Raw genomic sequence first — 21792 nt, 5'->3', positions numbered from 1 at the left:
AATTGAGAAAGTGTGGTGAAACTATAAGGATAGATGATTGGACCAAATGAACAGAATAGTGAGTCCAGAAATAGAATTACACTTACCAGTTACTTAATAAAAATGTAAACATATGTCCTATATATAACTGACCCTCTCACAACATTAATAAACTCCTCATGACATTAACATCAGTAGCAGCTTTATTTCTATTAGCCCCAAATTGGAAATGATACAAATGTTTATCACCAGTGAACAGATAAACGAATTGTGGTATGTCCATACCCTGGAATTCTACTCAGAAATAGAAAGGTGTAAACAATTGATTCATAATAACAATAACAAACTAAATATGAAAAATATGCTGAGCAAAAGAAGTCAGACACAAAGAGTATTTATTGTATGATTCTATCCACATGAAGTTCTACTAAAGGTGAAGTTAGCATCTAAGGACATAAAGCAGATCAGCTGATGTTCAGCTGATGGTAAAGGATCACAAGGAACTTTGGGGGTTAAAGTAATTTTCTTCATTTTAATTGTGATGGTTTTTAATTTAATTTAATTAATTTAATTTAATTTTCTTGATTTTAAATCTGATCAAATGGTATACTTATCATGCACATTTTGTTGTATGTAAATTTTACTTCAGTAAAGTTGGAATAAGAGCAAATTGCAAAAAATAAGAGTATAGCCTAGCCTTATTGGTTACTCTGTACTTCATTTAATTTTTTTTATTATATTGGTATTTTTCTCTATGCTTTCCCAAATTTTTAGTGCCATTCTTTTATCATAGTTTTTCTTGTCATGCTGATCAGATCAGTCTTTTACTTTTGATATTTAACATATTGTATCTTTATTCTCTAGAACAAAGTTTATAAATAAATCTGATGCTCCTTACATAAGCCCTGTTCATTTATATTTAGCTGTCTGTATGCATTATTCAGTATAGATGATTATGACTTCTACTGCCATAGTTCAATTTATAGTATGACAAGTTCCAGGGAACACAAAAATCAGAATGTAATGATACCTATCCATGTGCACTGAAACCTGCATTCAAACAATTGTATTAGTATTTTTTTTTTAACTCTACTTTCTGAAAGATGATTAAACCAGTTGGTATTCTATCTTTTTCCCTACTAAATATAAATTTCCTAACTAGGCAAAAATTTGTTTTCTCATTTCCTTTTAGATAGGTGACCTTAATAATGACTATAACAATCACCACCATTACCACCATTATAGCTAATATCAACATCAGGCTATCCCAGTCCCTGTGCAAGTGCACTCTTTTTGAGTTCCTCAGTGCTTTCACATTAGCTCTGTATTTGTCCATCATCATCATTCAAACTAGTGAGACTTATCTCATTTTTTCTTTTATGTAACAATTTCCTTGCAGGGCTAAAGAAATTCCTTAGAGTTAACCATAATAAAAATAAGATGATCTGGTCTAAATCCTTATACCATATTTGAATATAGTTGGTTTCTACAGTATGGAGTAAGAGGTTTTTTTTTTTTTTTTTTTTTTTTTTCCTGGGCCCGAGAAAGCTTTTTGTAGAGAAGACATATTTGTACAAAATTTTGACTTAAAATACGAGTAAATCGCGTTCTTTAAGAGCCTCTCGTGACATGCCTTTCTATAATTTTTCCAATATCGTTCTCCTCTAAGTTGACTTATAAGGCATGTTGGGGAAATGCTGGGAAATTCATCTTAGACTCAAAGCAATGCTTTTGATATATAGGCTTTCACAAAAGCATTTATGCGTTTGTGCCCCAGGCTCAAAAACTCATCTAAAAAACCAGCCAAAGTTCTTGTTAGCCAGCAAAATAAAATGTAAGTTTTGTTTACAGTTATCATAGTAGACAGTTGGTGCTGATTTTCAATGCCTCTCTAAAAGTGGGAGAGTATGTGTATCCTAATGTATGTCAAGAGAGCTTAGAGAGGAGTAGCCACTTTATCAGAGGAGACACTGTTGACCCTGTAAAGCTGGAAGCTGGGGGGAGAAAAAAGGAGAAATAGGCTGTTTGCTCAGGAAAATAGATGCAAGTGGGTAAGCATCAAAATACATAGATGCAAAAGGGTTCTGGCATATCCAAAATAAATTCAGATCTATGCCTAAAAGTAAGAATGCACATATAGAGCTACATCCACAGGCTTTTACATCTTCAGTCCTTCAAGTCGGTTAAAAATCAACTTGAATTGAGCTACCCAAAGCTGATTTACTCTAAACCCAATTTAATTTCGCTGGGATTCTATCAGGGACTGTCTGTAAAACATATTGCACACAATTCATGATTTTCTGCATAAAATATGGTAGTCACCATAAGGGAAATATGTTTGGCTTGTATTGCAATTTTCACTGATTCATTTAAATAATAATAGCCTCTGACAGTGGACAAATAAGAGTTTTATAATATGTCTTGAAAAATCTTGAATTTGTTCTTTACCTATGAAAGCCAGATTATTGACTGAATTATTGTACTACTGTTGTCTCAATCTCAGCTGTGAGTCCAGGAATCAATGAAAATACAATTATTTCCATCCTGGTAAGTTGGAATTGCCAGGGGGCATAATTAAGGGAAGCATCAAGCTAATTGCTTCCTCAAAAAAAAGTAAAAGGATATGAGTGGGGTCAAGAGTGCACCATGGGCCTCCAGAGAGAACCATCTCTTCTTAAAAAAACCAAAAAAACAAGAAAATAAAAAAGAAAAGAAAGCAAAAAAACTATGGTACTTTATGGTGCACTCAGACATGGGGCAAAATGGTGGGCTGAAGGAAGTGAGGGAGAGATAGGAATGAAAAGAGTATTTGACATAGGAAGTAACCCCTGAATACCACTTGTCAGAGTATTTTCTTTGAAACGCATTCCCTGATACATGTTATTTGAACAGAGTTTTCCCTAGTAAATGTGTTTGGTAAAATACTTCACCATATATCCCTCTTGTAATTAAAAATATCTTTAGAATACATATGCCATTGAAAAGTTGTAAAGAAGTTTGTTGAACACTTTGTATTCTAACATTGGGACCCCGAACAAAAGAGTATTTCCTATTTGAGCAATGAGTTCTTTGAGGGAATCTTTAGCCTGAAGGCTTTAATATTTTTGCTATTTAAGAACTCTGCTGCAAGAGAGTGCGTAAATAAATAAAATAGTCTTACAAGGGAATGTTACCTATCTGTAAAAATAAATTATTGCTGCACACACTAATATGAACACAGCTTACAAGCAAAATTAAGCTCTATAGCCACAACACTTACACAGTGTAAGTTTATTTATATAAAGTTAAAATAGGCAGAACTAGCAATTATATTATTTAAAGATATAAATAGATAATGCATATTAAAAAAAGTGGAATCGCTATCACAAAAGTCTGAATAATCATCTGTTGGGGGTAGGGGGAAATGTGATCTGCTACAGGCACCCTTCCTGGAGGACAGAGGAATTCTAAAATACTGGCAGTGTTCCATTTCTCAACCAGGATGGTAGTTATATGGGTTAATTCTCCTTTATACTGTACCCTTCCTGGAGGCACCCTTCCTGGTGCCCTTCCTGGAGGACACCCTTCCTGGCACCCTTCCTGGAGGCACCCTTCCTGGAGGACAGAGGAATTCTAAAATACTGGCAGTGTTCCATTTCTCAACCAGGATGGTAGTTATATGGGTTAATTCTCCTTTATACTGTACATATATATTTTATACAGCTTTAGTTCATACAGATGCACATGAGTTCGTGTGCGTATCAGCAATAAGCAATAAGCAGCGATGAGCTGTAAAAGGTGGATTTGCTGAGTATATAACGGAGAAGAGTGAACTTCCTGAGAAATATATTCTGGATATCTATAGTAGGTATTAAGAATAAGTGGAGATGACATTATTGAAATATAAAATGATGTAATTTAGAGCCTAAATTTGGACAATTATAGAAATTGAATATATCTGGTTACTAGTTATGGCAAGAGACATACAGAGTGAATCCCATGGAAGAGTATAGAACACAGAGCAGCATGTGACAAATCACGCTATGAAATAGATGCAGGATAATGACAGAAAAATACTTAGACTGAAATTAGGGCAGAGATGTGAAGCTTTTTGTTAATCATATAATGAGGAAAGATTTAATTTAATACTGGAGATTCTCTCTCAGGATATGAATATTATTATTCTTATGCACCTAAGTTGATATAATTAGTTACGACTTTTCTGTACCAAATAATAGGAGTTCAATCCAAATTTGTGCAAAATGGGGGCATTTTTGTCTTCTGTAATTAATACGTGGGAAGAAAGGGGTAGAGCCGATCTTAGGGGTTCTTGAGTGAGGAACTCAACTATTTTTTTTTTATAAGTTTATTGATTTATTTTGAAAGATAGAGAGAGAGAGAGAGAGAGAGAGAGAGAGAGAGCAGGCAGGGGAGGGGCAGAGAGAGACATACACACAGAATCTGAAGCAGGCTCGAGGCTCCAAGCTGTCAGCACAGAGCCTGATGCGGGGTTTGAACCCACGAACTGTGAGATCATGACCTGGGTCGAACAAAGTCAGATGCTTAACTGACTGAGCTACCCAGGCACCCCCAAACTCAACTCATATCAAGTCTCTCCATATCTATTTTCTCTCTCTCTTTCACTGCACTCCTCTACCAAATATCTTTTGTTATTCAGGAAATAGAGGCAGAGTTGACAATTCATATGTAATAAGTATTACACAGAATACCTGTAATGTAAGAAATATGTATATTACATGTACTTATTACCAATCCCTGGCTCTGCCTCTCTTTCCCAACTAACACAAGACAGTTGAAGTTTATGATGTCCTACGAAAACCTGTAAACTGACTTCTGTGTGCCTCATCTGCTCATAAGCTCTGCCTCCCACATGACCGCTTGGCAATATCCATTTAGAGGATACCGCATCTATTATATGTTGTGCTTCTGTGTTTTCCATTTAGAATGTCCATCCTTCACGTGTATTGCGTGTTTAGCTTATGCCAAGCAATGTGTTGAAGATTTTATCTGGGTCTCTGAAAACTCCATTCTTTCATTTGCCCAAACCAGTAATTTTGGTAGTGTCCTTTTAATTTTTTTTCCCTTCTCTTTATTTGACACTCTAGTCCATCAGCAAATTCTTGTAGTTTTACCTCTTCACCAAGTCTCCCGCACTTTACTGTGCACCAAGAACGTGATGAAGTTTATCATCTTGTCTCACCTAGATTATTTAATAGCTTCCTAACTTGACTTTCTATTTCTGCAGTCCTTGCCCCTTGATAAACTGAAGTGATCATTTAAAAATGTAAGTCGGGGCACTGGGGTAGCTCTCTCAGTTAAACATCCGACTCTTGATTTTGGCCCAGGTCATGATCTCAGGGTTTGTGGGTTTGAGCCCTGCACTGGGCTCTGCATCACTGATAGCACGGAACCTGCTTGGGATTCTCCCTCTCCTTCTCTCCCTACCCTCTCCCCAACTTCTCAAAAATAAATAAACATTTAAAAAAATGTAAGTCAGCAAAAAAAGTCAGTCAGATCACGTCATTCTTCTCAAAACTGTCCATGTTTTTCCATCTGTCTCCAAGTAAGGTCAAAGCCTTTACTAGGCCTACAAAATCTATGTGATCTAGAAGCTCACTTTTTCTCTCAACTCAGTGCCTAGTTGTCCTCCTCATGTAGATTTCCAAATCACATGTAGATTTCCATGTAGATTTCCAAATCACAAATACAAGTATATGAGGTTATGCATTTCTAGATAATCTATGCTCACATTCTTAATTTTCCCATTGAAGCTTTACTCTTTTTATTATTTTTTCCACAATAAGTATCAGAAGTTTCCAAAACAACTGAATTAGAAAACAAGCCATAGGCTATGAGAAACTATTTATAAAAAAAAATACATCTGTTAAGACTGTTGTGCAAAATATATTTAAAACAATCTCTTAAAACTGAACCATAAGAAAACAAAGAACCCAATTAAGACAGACACCTCATTAAAGTAGACATACAGAAAAGATGCTCCACATTATATATTATCAGAGAAATGCAGATTAAAACAACAATGAGACACCACTGCACACCTGTTAGACTGGCCCAAATCTGGAACACTGATAACACCAAATTTTGGCAAGGATATGGACCAACAAGAACTCTCATTCCTTGCTGGTGGGAATGCAAAATGGTACAGCCACTTTGGAAGACAGTTTTGTGGTTTTTCAGAAAATTAAATGTACTCTTATTATATGATCTGGCATTTGTGCTCCCTGGTTTTTGTTGTTTTTTTTTTTTTTTTTTTTTTTTTTTTAACATTTATTTATTTTTGAGACAGAGAGAAACAGAGCATGAATGGGGGAGGGTCAGAGAGAGGGAGACACAGAATCCGAAACAGGCTGCAGGCTCTGAGCTGTCAGCCCAGAGCCTGACGCGGGGCTCAAACTCACGAACCGCAAGATCATGACCTGAGCCGAGGTCGGCCGCTTAACCGACTGAGCCACCCAGGCGCCCCTGTGCTCCCTGGTTTTTATTCAAGGGAGTTGAAAACTCATGTCTACACAAGCACCTGTATAAAGATGTTTATAGAAGCTCTTTTTATAATTGCCAAAACTTGAAAGCAACCAAGATGTCCTTTAGGTGAATGGAAAAGTAAACTGCAGTATATCCAGACAATGGGATATTAGTCTGCAGTAAAAAGAAATGAGACATTGAACTATAAAAAGACATGGAGAAATTTTAAGTGCACATTAATAACTAGAAAATCCAATATGAAAAGATTATTATACGATTATTACTACATGAGATTCTGGAAAAGGCAAAACTATGGACACAATAAAAAGATTCATGATTGGCAGAGATTGGGGGAGGAGGGAAGATGAATAAATAGAACATGAAAGATTTTTAGGCCAGTCAAAATATTCTGTATGGCATTACAATGATGGCTGTATGTTATTATACATTATCCAAATCTATAGAATGTAGAACACCAAGAGTGCACCTTAAAGTAAACTGTGGACTTTGGTGATTATGATGTGTCAATATAGATTTATCCTTGGTACAAAACGTACCATTCTGGTGAGTGATATTGATAACGGGGACGCCATGCCTGTGTGGAGCAGGAGGTGTATGGGAAATCTTTGTATCTCCTTCACCCCAGTTTTGTTATAAACCTAAACCTGTTTAAAAAAATAAAGTCTTAAAAATGTTTCCAAAACATGTAAACTTCTTTGATGACTCAATACAGTTTGGTGAGTGCATAGAGAAATATTGTGATAGGAGGAAGACAAGTATTATCAAGAGAGACTTTTGGTTAAGGTGGAAGAAATGAAAGCATGTTTTTATCCTGATAGAAAGGTCGATAATTGAAGATGGATAAAGAATTACTGTATGCTTGGATAGTTACTAATGAAAACACACACCAAATTATTAGTATTATCTGTATGACCACCTTTAAGAATCCATCCGCAAGAACTTAAAATGCAATCTTAAATAAATGCAAAATAAAGACAATGGTTCTTCCTATTTCCTCTAATGTCTATCTTAGTAAGACCTATGCCAAATTACTTCTCTTGGAAGTGGAATTCAGGGAGCTGTCTCTGGGGGAAGAACAAACAAATTCCGAAGACCATCATTCTTGAACTCAGAGGAACTGGTATGCTATTCCAGTACGTTCTGCTTCCGAAGGTATGCTTGATGCCAATGACTGATCTCAGGGAATTGGAGGGAAATAACTATGATTAATCAGTAAGAAGTATGAATTCTAGAAGGGCCAAAATTAGAAGAGTCTTCAGAGTGCTAACTGGTTTACATGCATTATCTCATTCAGTCAGCACAAAACCCTTATGAAGTAATTATTATTCCTGTCTTACTGATGTGGAAATAGAACTTTAGATGAGCAATTGACTGGTTTGGGCTCACAAAGATTAAGCCAACGGTAAAAGAGATGCCCTTAATCCCTGTGCTGCTGAACTTAAGTCCTAAAGAATGCCTTTGCTACCTTGACCTTTTAACATCAGTTATATGCTATATATATGATCCTTTTAATTCCTTTCTCCACCCACCAACCCCCTCGCCTCTCTATTTTTTTTCTTTCTGTCTCTAGCCACTCATTTTATCTTCAAGTTTTTCCAAGTTTAGCCTCAGTGCACAAAACTTGGCTGTCTCTTCTAATTGTGGCCCTTGTGAATATTTTCAATAATGGGCTTCAGGGCTACTTTTGTGTTAGCAGTAATGGGAGTATTTACATTCTCTTTATTTACTTATTTATTTTTAACTTTTTTTTTTTTTTCCTCGAGACAGAGAGACACAGAGCATGAACGGGGGAGGGTCAGAGAGAGAGAGGGAGACACAGAATCTGAAACAGGCTCCAGGCTCTGAGCTGTCAGCACAGAGCCCGACGCGGGGCTTGAACTCACAAACCGTGAGATCATGACCTGAGCCGAAGTCAGACGCTTAACTGACTGAGCCACCCAGGCGCCCCTACATTCTCTTTATTTAAACTGCGTATCAACACAAAGATGCCTATGTGGCCATTCTGTAGCTTAATAGATGCAGGTGATAACTTTAAGTTTTTATCTATACCATTGTATTGGCAGGAAAGAATAGATACATTTTGCTGCACTGTGCTATAACAAATCCAGCTGTTACCAAGGGCTAGACCACCAATACAAATATGGATGGAATAGGGTACTTAGAAGTGAGATTTTAGAGCAGGTGCACTTAATGTTAATGAAAAAATATAGAGGGACTATAGAAATAGAGGACAAGATCATTGGAAGGGATCAAGTCACTCAGAAACCTATTCTATGCTGATATTGGGGTTACCAGAAAGTAAAGCAAAGTTAATAATGGAGAAATTGATGGTAGTTCAGAAACAATGATCTTCACAGAATGAGAGAGCAGTTGATGGATTATTTCCGCATGGACAGATAATGATGGATAAGTTAAGTGTTTGTAGGGAGGAGGGATGGTAGTGCATTTAGAGAGGACAATTTTATCATTGGCACAGGCGTGTAATGGACAACACAACCACACCTGGGAAGGCTGTAGAGAAAGCACTATCCTCAAGAGAGAGCAGGTTTCTAGCAAACAAGAAGGTGAAGAAAATGGAATTTCACAAAACTCTTCCATGGAGAAGGAGTTCCTTTTTCTTCAGTAAAAACAGCGATTGTGAGGATCTTTTTCATAAAATCTATGATTCTGTGATCCTGAAAGTCAGATGACCTGTTTGCTTCTCCCCGCCTCCCTCCCCAGGCTTATTAATTGGGTGATTTTCCTAATGGTTATGGATGAGTACTTCTTCTCTCTCAGACCTCATATACAGTTAAACCTAAGACTGGTTAAAGCTACTTTAATCTCCTCTTCTGCCCAAATCCAAGTACCTGTCACTATCATCTCTAATATAGGACATCTGTTGTGCCTCAATCTCCTTTTTTAGTTGATATACCCTTGAAGCTAGAGTGGTATTTTAGGAACACAAATTTGATTGTCATTTCCCAATTTAAAACCCTTTAATAGTTCTCCATTGCCTTTTAACGAAAATTAAACCTTTAATATATGTATATATATATTAGAGAAAGCTTTAAGTAGTATGGCTGCTACTTATTTCTTCAGCCTATATCTTGGTACCCTTCTTATTCTTGATACTTTGTTTACAAAAGTATTCTTCCTTTCTTTGAATATGCTGTAAGTGTTCTTCCTTTAGTGCCTTCAGACATGCTGTTTTCACTTTTGCCATGCTCCTGTTCTCTAGTCACTCCCTATTCTCTGCTTATACGTAATTTTTTAAGAAGTCTTCTCTGATCTAGACAGTTACAGCTACATAAATAATTTCAGAGCATCCCCTACTCTGTCTCATTGTTACTTTACATGTTCAATAGCTTTTAGATTGAAAACTCCATAGGCAATATTGTTTATCTGTTGGCTAAATAAACCAACAGGAAGGATGGAATTATTACAATGACATGAATGTAAGCTTGACCTGAGCTGATTTTCTAGAACTTGATTTAAGTATCACAACTGACTGTAAAAGTGAAAATCTGCCTCAGAATCAAATAAGACATAATGGTCCAGAACAACAGCAGCAACAGCCATAACAAATGTAGCAAATATTTTATACTGAAAAATGTCCTGGAAGACCACCAATGCAGAACTAGTGATCAACATAAGACAAGGCAGAGCCTCACACACCTTGCCTATATATACTGATCAAAGTGGAAGTGACCGGCATGTTGGAAACGGAGAGCAAGGATTTGGAGGACATGTGCTCTGTATCACAACACAGAGGTATTGCTTCCTCTTTAGCTCAAGCCAGATGAGAAATGGTTTAAGAAGCCCGCATGTTGCTCGGGGAGAGGTATAGACTGGTCTTAGGATTGAATGGAAAGAAAGAAAATGGGAGAGGTGGTGGGTATTGATCTGAGGCAGTAGCAGAAGAAAGTTTTTTGATTTGCTCTGGGAGCTTCTTTTCTACTGACAGTAGCAGCAAGGGTGTTTGTGTTTTCTTGAGGGTCTACTGCACAGTAGAGGAAGCTGCCCAGGAGTTAATTCAAATCCTTCCTGAGGCGCTGTCCAGAGAAAGAATGTGATCCCAATAAAATGATGAACAATGCAAATCCCAAGAACAGACAAAGAAGTATGAAGGGCCTAGCAAAAATTCTGCATCATCTTTCAATGGGAATGTATGAAATGTTTCTAATGTGACTTCCAAAGCTCCGAAAAAGCATCTACAAGAGCATGAGTGGAGACCAGAATGGATTAGCTTTGACAAATCCCCAGAGGTCAAGATGAGAAATGCCAAAACACAAGGAAAATCCCTTTCTTCTCCTTTCTCACCCTTCATCCGGGAGGAACCAGAGGCCCCATGGAGGAGGAGAAGGGGAGTAGAAGTCAAACTGAGGAAGAGAGAGAAAGTAATGGCTCACAACTTTCCTATCTCAGGCTTCCCACTGATAGCAGGCACAAAGAGGAAAAAGGGAGAAGCATTGACTTTAAAAGAATTTTGTTATGACTGTTGTCTTCCAAGAAATTGTTATTATTTTTTAATGAACAGAATTTCAATCTCTACCACGTCTGATGATCAGAATAAGTAGCTGGCAGTAGGGGAGGTGATGATTCAAATGAACGAATGAATCAATGAATCAATGAATGCATACATAAATAGTAATATAAGAATCTGCCAGGGTTAAACTCTGGACAGAACGGTGTTTCCCCATTAATAAAAATTAGCAAAAGTAGGCAATTGCTTATTTTGATTTATTGAGATATTTATACTTTTGAGAGTAGGTTGTTGGGTTTACTTCTTAGTTGATAAATAAAAAAAAAAAGAATCCAACTTTGAAACAGTTTCACTCTTCCTTCCTGAAGTTTGTGGGTTGTTTTCATCTTTCTCAAATGCTGAGAACTATATTTAGCCTGCTTAAATGTGAGCATAATGAAAGTGTTATTTGATTTTTAAATACACAAACTATTTCTGACTCAATTTATATTAAGCCCCAGTTGAAATTTTTTATTATGTGCATATTGCCAGTAAGTGATTTCTTCAGTTAGGGCTGTGGTTTAATTTAATCCTTTAGAATGTAAACCTTTTCTGAAAGAGTGCATAAAAATCTAATTAAATTGTAGGGGAATGCAAAGTTAGTGGGTAAAATAAAGAAGGAGGACACAAATAGGAAATAAAAAGAGTGGCTGGAATACCATTTGCTTAGTTAAACCAAGTTCACCATTAGTCGTCTTGTTCTTAGATAAAACACTTGAATCTTTTAAGTTATATTCTTGCTCACGTGGACCATTAGAAAAGTCTTTAGACTACATTTTGAGAGCATTCCAACAGAGTAAGATACAATACATTATTTAAAGTTTTGAGGGCCATTATCACCTTGACTTTACAGGCAGCTGTGTGAACAGATTTTTTTTTCTTTCTTCCTAGGACCTTTCATTACTCAGAGCCATATTATTTTGTTGCAGCACTAAGTGGAGAATAATTCCATATGTGTTTTGCAGTTTACTGTATTTCCAAGAGCTTTGGATGCCTTCAACAGATAAAATAGCAGACCTTCTCTACATTACTTAAATTGCCAAAGTTACACAGTGTCAGCCCTTACAGATGAGGGTGTATACTAAATGAATCAGAGGCATATTCCGCTTTCCCCAACACACAAAAATAAATGTAACCAGAATGCCCACAATGTATATTCTGTTAAATGAAAGCAAAATTCTAGAAGAAAGGGGCATTTAGACATAGGTTGCAGTTTCCAGAACCATTATCAGAAATATTACAATTTTGTTTGGCTGTTGTAAAAGGACATTATTCAAACCTACTGTTGATGCACAGAAGTACCTATGCCTTTTGAGATTTTCATTTGTTTCTCGCATTGTGCTTAGTAATAGCTTCAAGTTTAGCATGCTCTGACATGAAAGGAGGGCTGAACATAAAACATCACAGCACATTATGCTGCAGCAATCTATTTTCTTGTGGTCACAAGGTCTGAGAAATGAAAGCAGTTTTCTCATTAGGAAGGCATTTTTGCAAACTGTAAAACTAAACAAACACATTTTTTTTTTGTCAATAATGCCACCTAAGAAAGTAGCATCAGATATTTGAAGAGACTCGTGTTTGTTCTTGATGGCAAAGGGGAAACAGAACCTGTTTGTGGCTCTCATTGTTATTTCTTTATTATCTTCAGTTATAGAATTTAAGAAATAACTTCTGTTTTGCATGGTACAAAGTCTGGCTAGAGTATCCCCAAAGTAAGAGATGTTAAGCAAGGATCCAATGTTAGTTATTTCTTCAAACGATTAGGATTCCTGCTTTAGGGAATTAGATTTTGCTTTCACTGCTGACTTCTAGGAAATACATTCTTCCCATTAGGTGATGTGAAAATGACAAAGTGTTCAAAGCAGAAAACTGCTTTGTAACACTTCTTTAAACTGACAATATTTGTGATTACCTCATTTGTATATCATTTCTATATCTCATTCCATGAACCTGTCCTGGGACCATTCTGGAAGTACAGACCAGTATAATGTGTTAGGAATTTTTCTATATGGCATTTCTGAGGCAAACATAATAAATAGCTATAGTTAATAAAAAGCAAAGATATTATGCACTTCATGTATACTTTTGAACTCAGAAAAGCAAAAACTGTATCGTAATTTAGGCACAGTCTAAAAAATCATACAAAGACAGAAAAGTGTTATGACTCATTTGTTTATACATAAAGATATGGACATTATATCACAGAGCAAGTGCTCTCAGATCAGGTAAACAGTGATGAAGAAAAGAGATACGATCTGTGCCCTCATGCAAATCACAGGTACTTGTGCAATGTGACAACACAGCAGACACTCTTGATTGATTGAGTCATTGATTGATTCATTCAAATAGACAACCCTTTGAGCAGGCATGTTGTGTACAAATGTTAAAAACACATATATCTGTTAATGAGTCTGCCACATTCCATTGGAAAAGACAGGCTAGTAAACACATATTATACTATCATGTACAATACAGTGAATGTTATTATCAGAGTTTTCTACGGGTACCTTAAATAATGCCAGTAACTTTCCTATTGGAATCAGACAGTTTTTCTCCCCCCAAAGTATGTAACATTTGACAGAGACTCAAAAATGTAAGTAGATTATTTTCAAATAGAGAAGAAAGGGTATTTGGGGATAAGAGTCACAAGATGAATGTTAGTTTAGGGAGTCCTGGGCCATGTAGGCCAGATGGCAGACAGTGAGCGCGAACGAGAAGGACGACAGGAGATAAGACTGCTTTAGGTCCACAGAGAGTGCCCTGAGAGAGAGTTACTATCTTTCTCCAACTCGATTTTTGATGTAGATAGCATTTAAAACACCATATTGCTAGATTTCATTTGAAATTTTATAAATGTTTGACCGATAGCCCGAGCTTTCTCTTTTTTGTTTTTTAGCTGTGTGTAGTTGACATGCAATGCTATGTTGGTTTCAGGTGCGACACACATGTTATATCAGTTTCAGGTGTACAGCTTAGAGACTTGACAGGCTTATCATAGTTGGCTGCGTTCACCACAAGTGCAGCTACCATCTGTCCAATTATGTTGCTATTAAAATATCACTGATTGCATTCCTTATGATTTGCTTTTTGTTCCCCTGAGTCACTCATTCTATAACTGGAGGCCTGTGTCTTCCTCTCCCCTTCAACCATTTTGGCCCAAACCCCACTCTCCTTTCCTCTGGCAACCGTCCGTTTATTCTCTGGATTTATTGTTCTGATTCAGCTCTTTGTTTGTCTATTTATTTATTTTAGATTACATTTATGGGTGGATTCATATATTATTTATCTTTCTCAGTCTGACTTATTTCATTTAGTATAATACCCTCCAGGTCCATCCATGTTGTCTCAAATGGCACATGCTCATCCTTTTGATGGCTCTGTAATATTCCTGTGTATGTGTGTGTGTGTGTGTGTGTGTGTGTGTGTATACACCATTTTCCTTATCCATTCTTCTATCGATGGACACTTAGATTGTTTTAATGTCTTGGCTATTGTAAATAATATTGCAATAAACATAGGGGTGCATGTATCTTTTTGAGTTAATGTTTTCATTTTCCCTGGGTAAATACCCAATAGTGGAATTATTGGATCATATGATATTTTTATTTTTAATTTTTTGAGGAACCTCCATACTGTTTTCCAGAGTGGCTACACCAGTTTACATTCCCATTAACAGTTCATTTGGGGTTTTATTGCATTGCATTCCCAGTCCTGAGCAATGCTTACATCACATTTTTATGATGTTGTTTTCTTTTTTAATTTTTTTTAAATTTAATGTTTATTTTTGAAAGAGAGAGAAAGAGAAAGAGAGAGAGATAGATAGATAGGGAGAGAGAGAGAGAGAGAGAGAGAGAGAGAGAGAGAGAGAGAGAGAGAGAGAGAGAACATGAGCAGGGGAGGGTCAGAGAGAGAAACACAGAATCTGAAGCAGGCTCCAGGCTCTGAGCTGTCAGTGCAGAACTGGATGTGGGGTTCGAATTCACAAACTGTGAGATCATGACCTGAACTGAAGTTGGACACTTAACCTGACTGAGTCACCCAGGTGTCCCTTGTGATGTTTTATTGTAGTTGTCTTTGATAGAAAGACCATTTGAGCTGTTCTTGGTAAGCAAGGCTTCACTGTGCAGTTTTAAAGTTTTGTGAGATCACCTGATGTGAATCGTGTAACAATTTGTACATATTTGCATGTATGGGCTGAGAAATGGATGAAAGGTAAGTTACTTAACTATTTATGAACAGGATTTTGCCCAGGAACACTCTTCAAAATGGTTTTGCTATTCTTTGCTCCTCACTAGATGAAACATAAATATAACTGTTCTAAAGAGAGGGAGGTCATGGTGAATTGGCAGTTATTTGGGTGGTATTGTTATTTTTATTACTATTATTGTTGTTGTTATCATCATCATTATGGTTTTGAAACTGTTGGGCACATTCTACAGAGTCTGAGTTGCAAAGGCAGTCTTCCAAAAGCTGCCCATCTCACTCCCTTAGTAGAGGAGCTGCCTTTTGGTAATCAGATAATTAACATATGTTGATGTCTTAACACTCACAATTGAGATCCTTTTCTTGTTTCAAAACCAATACAGAATTGAAGAATTTCTTCCTCTCTTTGTGTTACGAAGGACTAACAAACAAGAGGTTTTATCCACATTCTGTGTAAACCAATGCTATCAATCATCCCTCAGGCAATGAGACTTGGTTTGCTCTTTTGCAAAAGATAAGATTGATAATAATGATATGCATTCACAGCATTTCCTTCTTTATTTGGGCACCCCATTTTCAAGTAGAAAGATCACAACTTACTAAGTAGCAAGCTATCAAGATTTAGAGCATGCCCTGCTGTTGAACCTTCTTTTTTTATGTAGCATAAGAATTGTATCTTGAGAGAAAAAGGTCCAAATTATGCTTTTCCAGTGACAGTTTATCAAGTCTGTAATTATTTTTCTAGACAATGAATCATCTAGAGAAAATGGACAAAAAGTGTCCTTGATCTAGGAGGCAGGAATGTCATATGTTCAGCTCACATAATGCTATTACAATCTCTTGATCTTGCTACATGGCCTATCTTTAGGCTTTGCTACATTGTGGAACATGTTAAATTCACTCTACATCAGGTAGCATGATTCTCCAGCTCCATGGTCTACCTTAGAGATAGAGCCATACCTAATCCATCCTTAGGGCAGAAAGAATACACTGTATACATGAATCATGACCTTGTGACACACCTCGTAGAGACTTGTGGTAAACCATTTGCTCCAGTCCACTGCCCTGAAGTGTCCATGTTGGGACTGACTGCACAGTAATTGATAAAGAGACACTGATGTAGTCAGCCTAGCTACATATTACACAGTGAAGAGTCATCAACCTTTCATACACCTGTTCAGTCGACATGCCTGAAAAGCTTAGAATCATTTTTGATACCTTTTCATTCTCATATATTCTTATACTCCTCACATATAATTCACTAACAAATTCTGCCTGTCTCTACTCTTCAAAATATATCTAGAATTTAATACTTTTTCATGATTTTTCTGCTACCATCTTCTTTCAAGTAGCTATCATATCTCATCTGCATTATTTTAATAGTTTCTCAGTGTACCCTCCCTGATTCTGGTGCTGCTCATCTTTGGTCTATTCTAAATCTGGCAGCAAATTATCTTATAAAATATTAGCATGAGCATCTTTATTCCTCAGCTCAAACTCTCCAAGAGCTTGCTGACTCACAATGAAAATGCAAGTGCTCATGACTTACCAGCCTTACATAATTTATTCCCTTAGATTCTCTCACATATCTACCTCATTTCCTCTTACTTCCATTTGCTACAGCAACACTGGTTGCCTTGCTTGTTTTTGAATAGACTGGTTGTTCTCTTTTCTAAATGCCTATAAATTTAGTAGTCCTTCTGCCTGGGATCTGCTTCCTCAGATATCAACACAATTTGTACCCAGATTTTATGTCTTTACTCACATGGTGTCCTCTCAGTGCCATCATCTCTGGCTGCCTTCACCTTTGTCTAATATTATATCTGGTGGGACACGTGGGTGGCTCAGTTGGTTAAGTACCCAACTTCAGCTCAGGTCATGATCTTGTGGTTCATGGGTTCGAGCCCCATGTGAGGCTCTGTGCTGACAGCTCAGAGCCTGGAGACTGCTTCAGATTCTGTGTCTCCCTCTCTCTCTGCCCCTCTCCCACTCTCACTCTGTCTCTCAAAAATAAATATACATTAAAAAAACTAAAAGAAATTCTATCTTGCTTTTCTACCCCTTTTTTCTTCCCTGCCTGCAAATCTCCTTATCCTTAATTATTGCTTTAATTTGTTTTCCTTAGTGCTTATTACCATCTAACATACTGTATGATTTAAGAATCTACTTATTCCTCTACTTTCACTAGAGTGTAAGCTCTAGAGGACATTTTCTGGTTCATTGTTGTATCCGTAGTACTTAGATGTAGTTCTTGACATATAGTAGGCATTCAATAATTGTATACTAAATAAATAACTAAACTTTAATGACCTATATTAAGGAATTCTACATTTATGTTTATATTTTTATTTATTTATTTATTTACTTATTTACTTATTTATTTATTTATTTATTTAATGTTTTTATTTGTTTTTAAGGGGGGGTAGACAGAGTGGGTGGGGGAGGGGCAGAGAGAAAGACACAGAATCCAAAGCAGACTCCAGGCTCTGACCTGACAGCACAGAGCCCGATGCTGGGCTCAAACTCACAAGCTGTGAGATCATGACCTGAGCCGAAGTTGGATGCTCAACCAACTGAGCCACCCAGATGCCCCATTTAAAATGTTATTTAGCACAATATCATATCCATAAGTTATTTTTCATGAAAAATTTTCAATGCTCATCTATTTATTTTGAGAGAGAAAGAGAGGGCATGAGCAGGGGAGGGGCAGAGAAAAGGCATGAGAGAGAGAATCCCAAGCAGGCTCCCCACTGTCAGTGTGGAGTCCATTGTGGGACTTGAACTGATAAGCCATGAGATTATGACTTGAGCTGAAACCAAGAGTCAGAAACTTAACCAACTGAGCCATTCAGACACCCCAATGTCCATAAGTTACTTTTACCTATAAAACAGAAATAAACATTTTAAAGGTATACAAACAGACAGAGAGGCACAAGTAATAAACAGGCTAAATGGCTGCCTGTCAGAGGAGAGGGGCATGAGTGTGAGGTAACAGGATAATAGGACATAATGAGGAAGGATAAAAGAGGAATGATGTAGAATTTGATAATAGTGGTTAACTCATTCCTCGGCATCTGAAGATGTGTATATATATGAGAGAGAGAGAAGAGAAATGAGAGGAGATAGAGAGAGAGAGGAAATAAACTTGTGGCTAACACTAAAGTTTCATCAATGAGAACTTAGTGTTCAATTCCCTTCTCCATTGCCTGATTCTACCATGGAATCTGCGAGGCTGCAAATGTTAAAAACAAAACAAAACACTCTGAACTGAGCTTTTCTTGTACTTAGTAGTGAGATATGACAAAGTAAATAAATAAATAACAATCCATAAGAAGTGAAATTTCATGGGAGGACAACCCTTCCTAAAGAAAAAGGAAAAGCCAAATTGGAACAGTCTTTCATTTATGCACACTGACCTTTCTTTGTGAAGAATACAGTAATAATGCTTCGAGGTATGCAGCCAGATTGTAACCTTGAGGGCAAAACCCAGAAAATAAACATGATGTAGCAGAAAGATAGAAGGAGCACACAGGTCTTTTTTGACATTCTTGAACAGCTGTACAATCACTGGACTGCTTACGTGTGGAGTTCTTGTCACATGGAAAAATAAACTCTTATCTGTTTTTTATTTTCTATCACTTGATGCCTCTTCTATCCATCTAGTTAGTCTATTGAATATCAGTGCTTCCTATTATTAAGATCTGATACTTACATCATTCACTGTCAGTTAAAATGAGGATTTATTTTGGCTCAGAGTCTTAAAAATATTATCTGCATCCATAAGATGGTGAAGGGAAGCCTGATTGAATTTACTTGAATGACTTGGGTAATCAGGAAGAATAAAATATAGACAATAAGTTTAAAATGTAGAATAATACAATCAATTTCATTCTATTTCATGGCTGATGATTTATACATATAAATAGATACTGAATAAATTTTGCAAAATTGCTTTCATGGAGAATAAATTAGATTGGATCATTTCTCCATAGCAGACTAACATAGGCATGGATTCTTTTTGCTTTTGACAATCATAGATGCAAAAGTATTTTGAGAGCTCCAAAGTCAAAAAATACATCCTTTGAACTATTTTTTTTTCCAAAGTGTTTGAAAATGTCGCTGCTACAAACCTACTCAATTAAACTTGCCCAATATGTCTTCAATTGCAGTTAACTCACTCATTATGGAAAGCGTACTTTTTAAAAATCTTATTCTTATTGGGTATAACTTAGAGCATCCTTTAAGAGCATATGCCAATTTTATTAAGTTAGTTTAGCACAAATATTTAATCAGTATGTACCTTTAATATGCTCAATGTCAACCTTTGTGTTCTAAATGCTTTGCATATAGATGTTGATGTATTTGAATGAGTATTTGAATTGAATGTATTTGAATATATTTGAATGAGTAAGGACTGTAATATGTTTTTGACCATAACAAGAACATAAAGGGTAATAATAATTGATTTTTATTTGTAAAATATTAATGGAACAAATAAAGACACACTAGAACTCTTTGCTGTTGTTTTTTTTTTTTCAAGTGACAAGGGCAATCTAGCCCTTACATACAGTCTGAATAAAACTGTATATTTATTTCATTCCATAATATTTTATAGCTATTTATGTTATTTCTTTAACTAGGCACTGAATGTTTATTTAAATGTAATATAATATGGTATAATATAATATAATATAATATAATATAATTTTATTTTTGAGAGAGAGAGAGAGCAAGTGGCAGAGAGAGAGGGAGAGAGAGAATCCCAAGCAGACTCTGTGCTGTCAGTATAGAGCCCGATGTGGGGCTTGATCCCACAAACCATGAGGTCATGACCTGAGCTGAGATCAAGAGTCAGATACTTAACTGACTGAGCCATCTAGGCACCCCTAGACTCTGAATGTTAAAAGAAAAAGGCCCTCTAGCTCATTTTCCTTCTGTATCCTCATGAGAAGTTCATAAATTCATAAGAACTTCTATTCATACTGAAATTGTAATTATGATACTCTGTGTACACCTAAAAGCTACAGATTAACATTCGTTCATCTTTTCAACAGTGTGTCAAATGCAGTGAAATGTTAGTAGATCAGACATGTAATATCTGTCTTCATGGAGCTTCCAGTGGTCAAGAGGCAGCCTTGTAAAGAGGAAATTATTAAGTATCTAATATTTAAGCAATTAGAGTAATAAGAGGGGGAGTTCAGGTATTTTAGGAAACTTAAGAGGTGGGACTTAATGTGGATTTGGGTAAGAGAAGGTTTCCTGGGGAACATGATCTTAAGTTAGAACCTGAAAAATGAGTAGGAATTGACAAGGCAAAGTGGGGGAAAACCTGTGAGGAAATGGACTCCATATAAAGGTGCTTCATAACTAAAGTGTCTGAGGCAAAAGAGAACATTGCTGTTTCTTGGAAGTGAAAGTAACCAAACGTGAATGGAAAGTAGAATAGGAGTTTGGATGTGGGCTGAGCAGTGGATAAAGTCTGATCCTTTCTCTAAGAAGCAAGATTTCTGTTGCTTGCCCTCCTTTCTCTTCACCATTCATTAATTTTCTTCTGTTTATGATGGTCTGACTCTTCTTTAAGACACTCACTTAGTATTTCCCTATTGGTCTGTAGTTCCTTTTTTTAAATGTTTTATTTATTTTTGAGAGAGAGAGAGAGAGAGTGTGTGCAAGCAGGGGAAGGGGACAGGAGGGACAGAGGATCTGAAGTGGGCTCTGTGCTGATAGCTGAGAGCCAATATGTGGGGCTTGAACTCATGAACCTCGAGATGGTGACCTGAACCAAAAACAGAGGCTTAAGCAGCTGAGCCACCCAGGTGCCCCCACCTCCCCGGGTCATTTTAAATTGGATAACATAACTCCATCCCAAATTTGGGCACATAAGCCTTTGCTAAGTCTGGAAGCCCAAGTCCTAGTGTTTAGCATGAAACTAAGGATTCCTGTCTGTTTTTCACAAACCTGGGCTGTCAGTTTGGTACCTCTTCCCAACCTGCCTTTAGATAAACAAAGAAAAGAAATGCTGTCTTTTTCCTGGGAATGAGAAGAAGGCAACAGTGCTGATATACCCCAACTGCTCCTACAAATTCATCCTGTTAACACTAGTCAGAGAACCAAGTTTCAAATCAGACTGATCAGAGATAAAGTCTCCGTTTTACTACCTGAAAGCTGTATATACATAGTCAAGTTACTAATTTCTTCCAACTTTAGTTGTGTTATCTGTAACACAGGAAACTTTAAAAAACCTAAGTTTTTGTGTTGCCACCAGGATTAAAATAATTTTGTCTGGAAAGATTTTAGAAGAGTATTTGGCAACAAGAAGGAGTTCAATACAGGAGAGAAATTATTGTTAATTTTTCTCTGAACTTTGTTTTCTTTTTATCTTAAAAAAAAAAAGTAATGTCCATATCAAATAACTCTTAAAAGAAGTTAAGGTCACAAAAGCACATAAAAGGTATCTAGTGCATGGTAGACCCTCAGTTAACATGAATTTCCCCCTCTTATTCTTAGGGCATAAAAAAGATGGCTGTATTCAAGGCTCTTCATATTTCTCATATGCATAATTAATTTTGGAGTAAGGGGAATGGTATACATAAATATACAAG

Source organism: Panthera onca, chromosome B4, assembly GCF_046562875.1.
Source record: "Panthera onca isolate mPanOnc1 chromosome B4, mPanOnc1 haplotype 2, whole genome shotgun sequence".
Classification (NCBI taxonomy): domain Eukaryota; kingdom Metazoa; phylum Chordata; class Mammalia; order Carnivora; family Felidae; genus Panthera; species Panthera onca.
Note: the sequence above shows the minus strand (reverse complement) of the source record.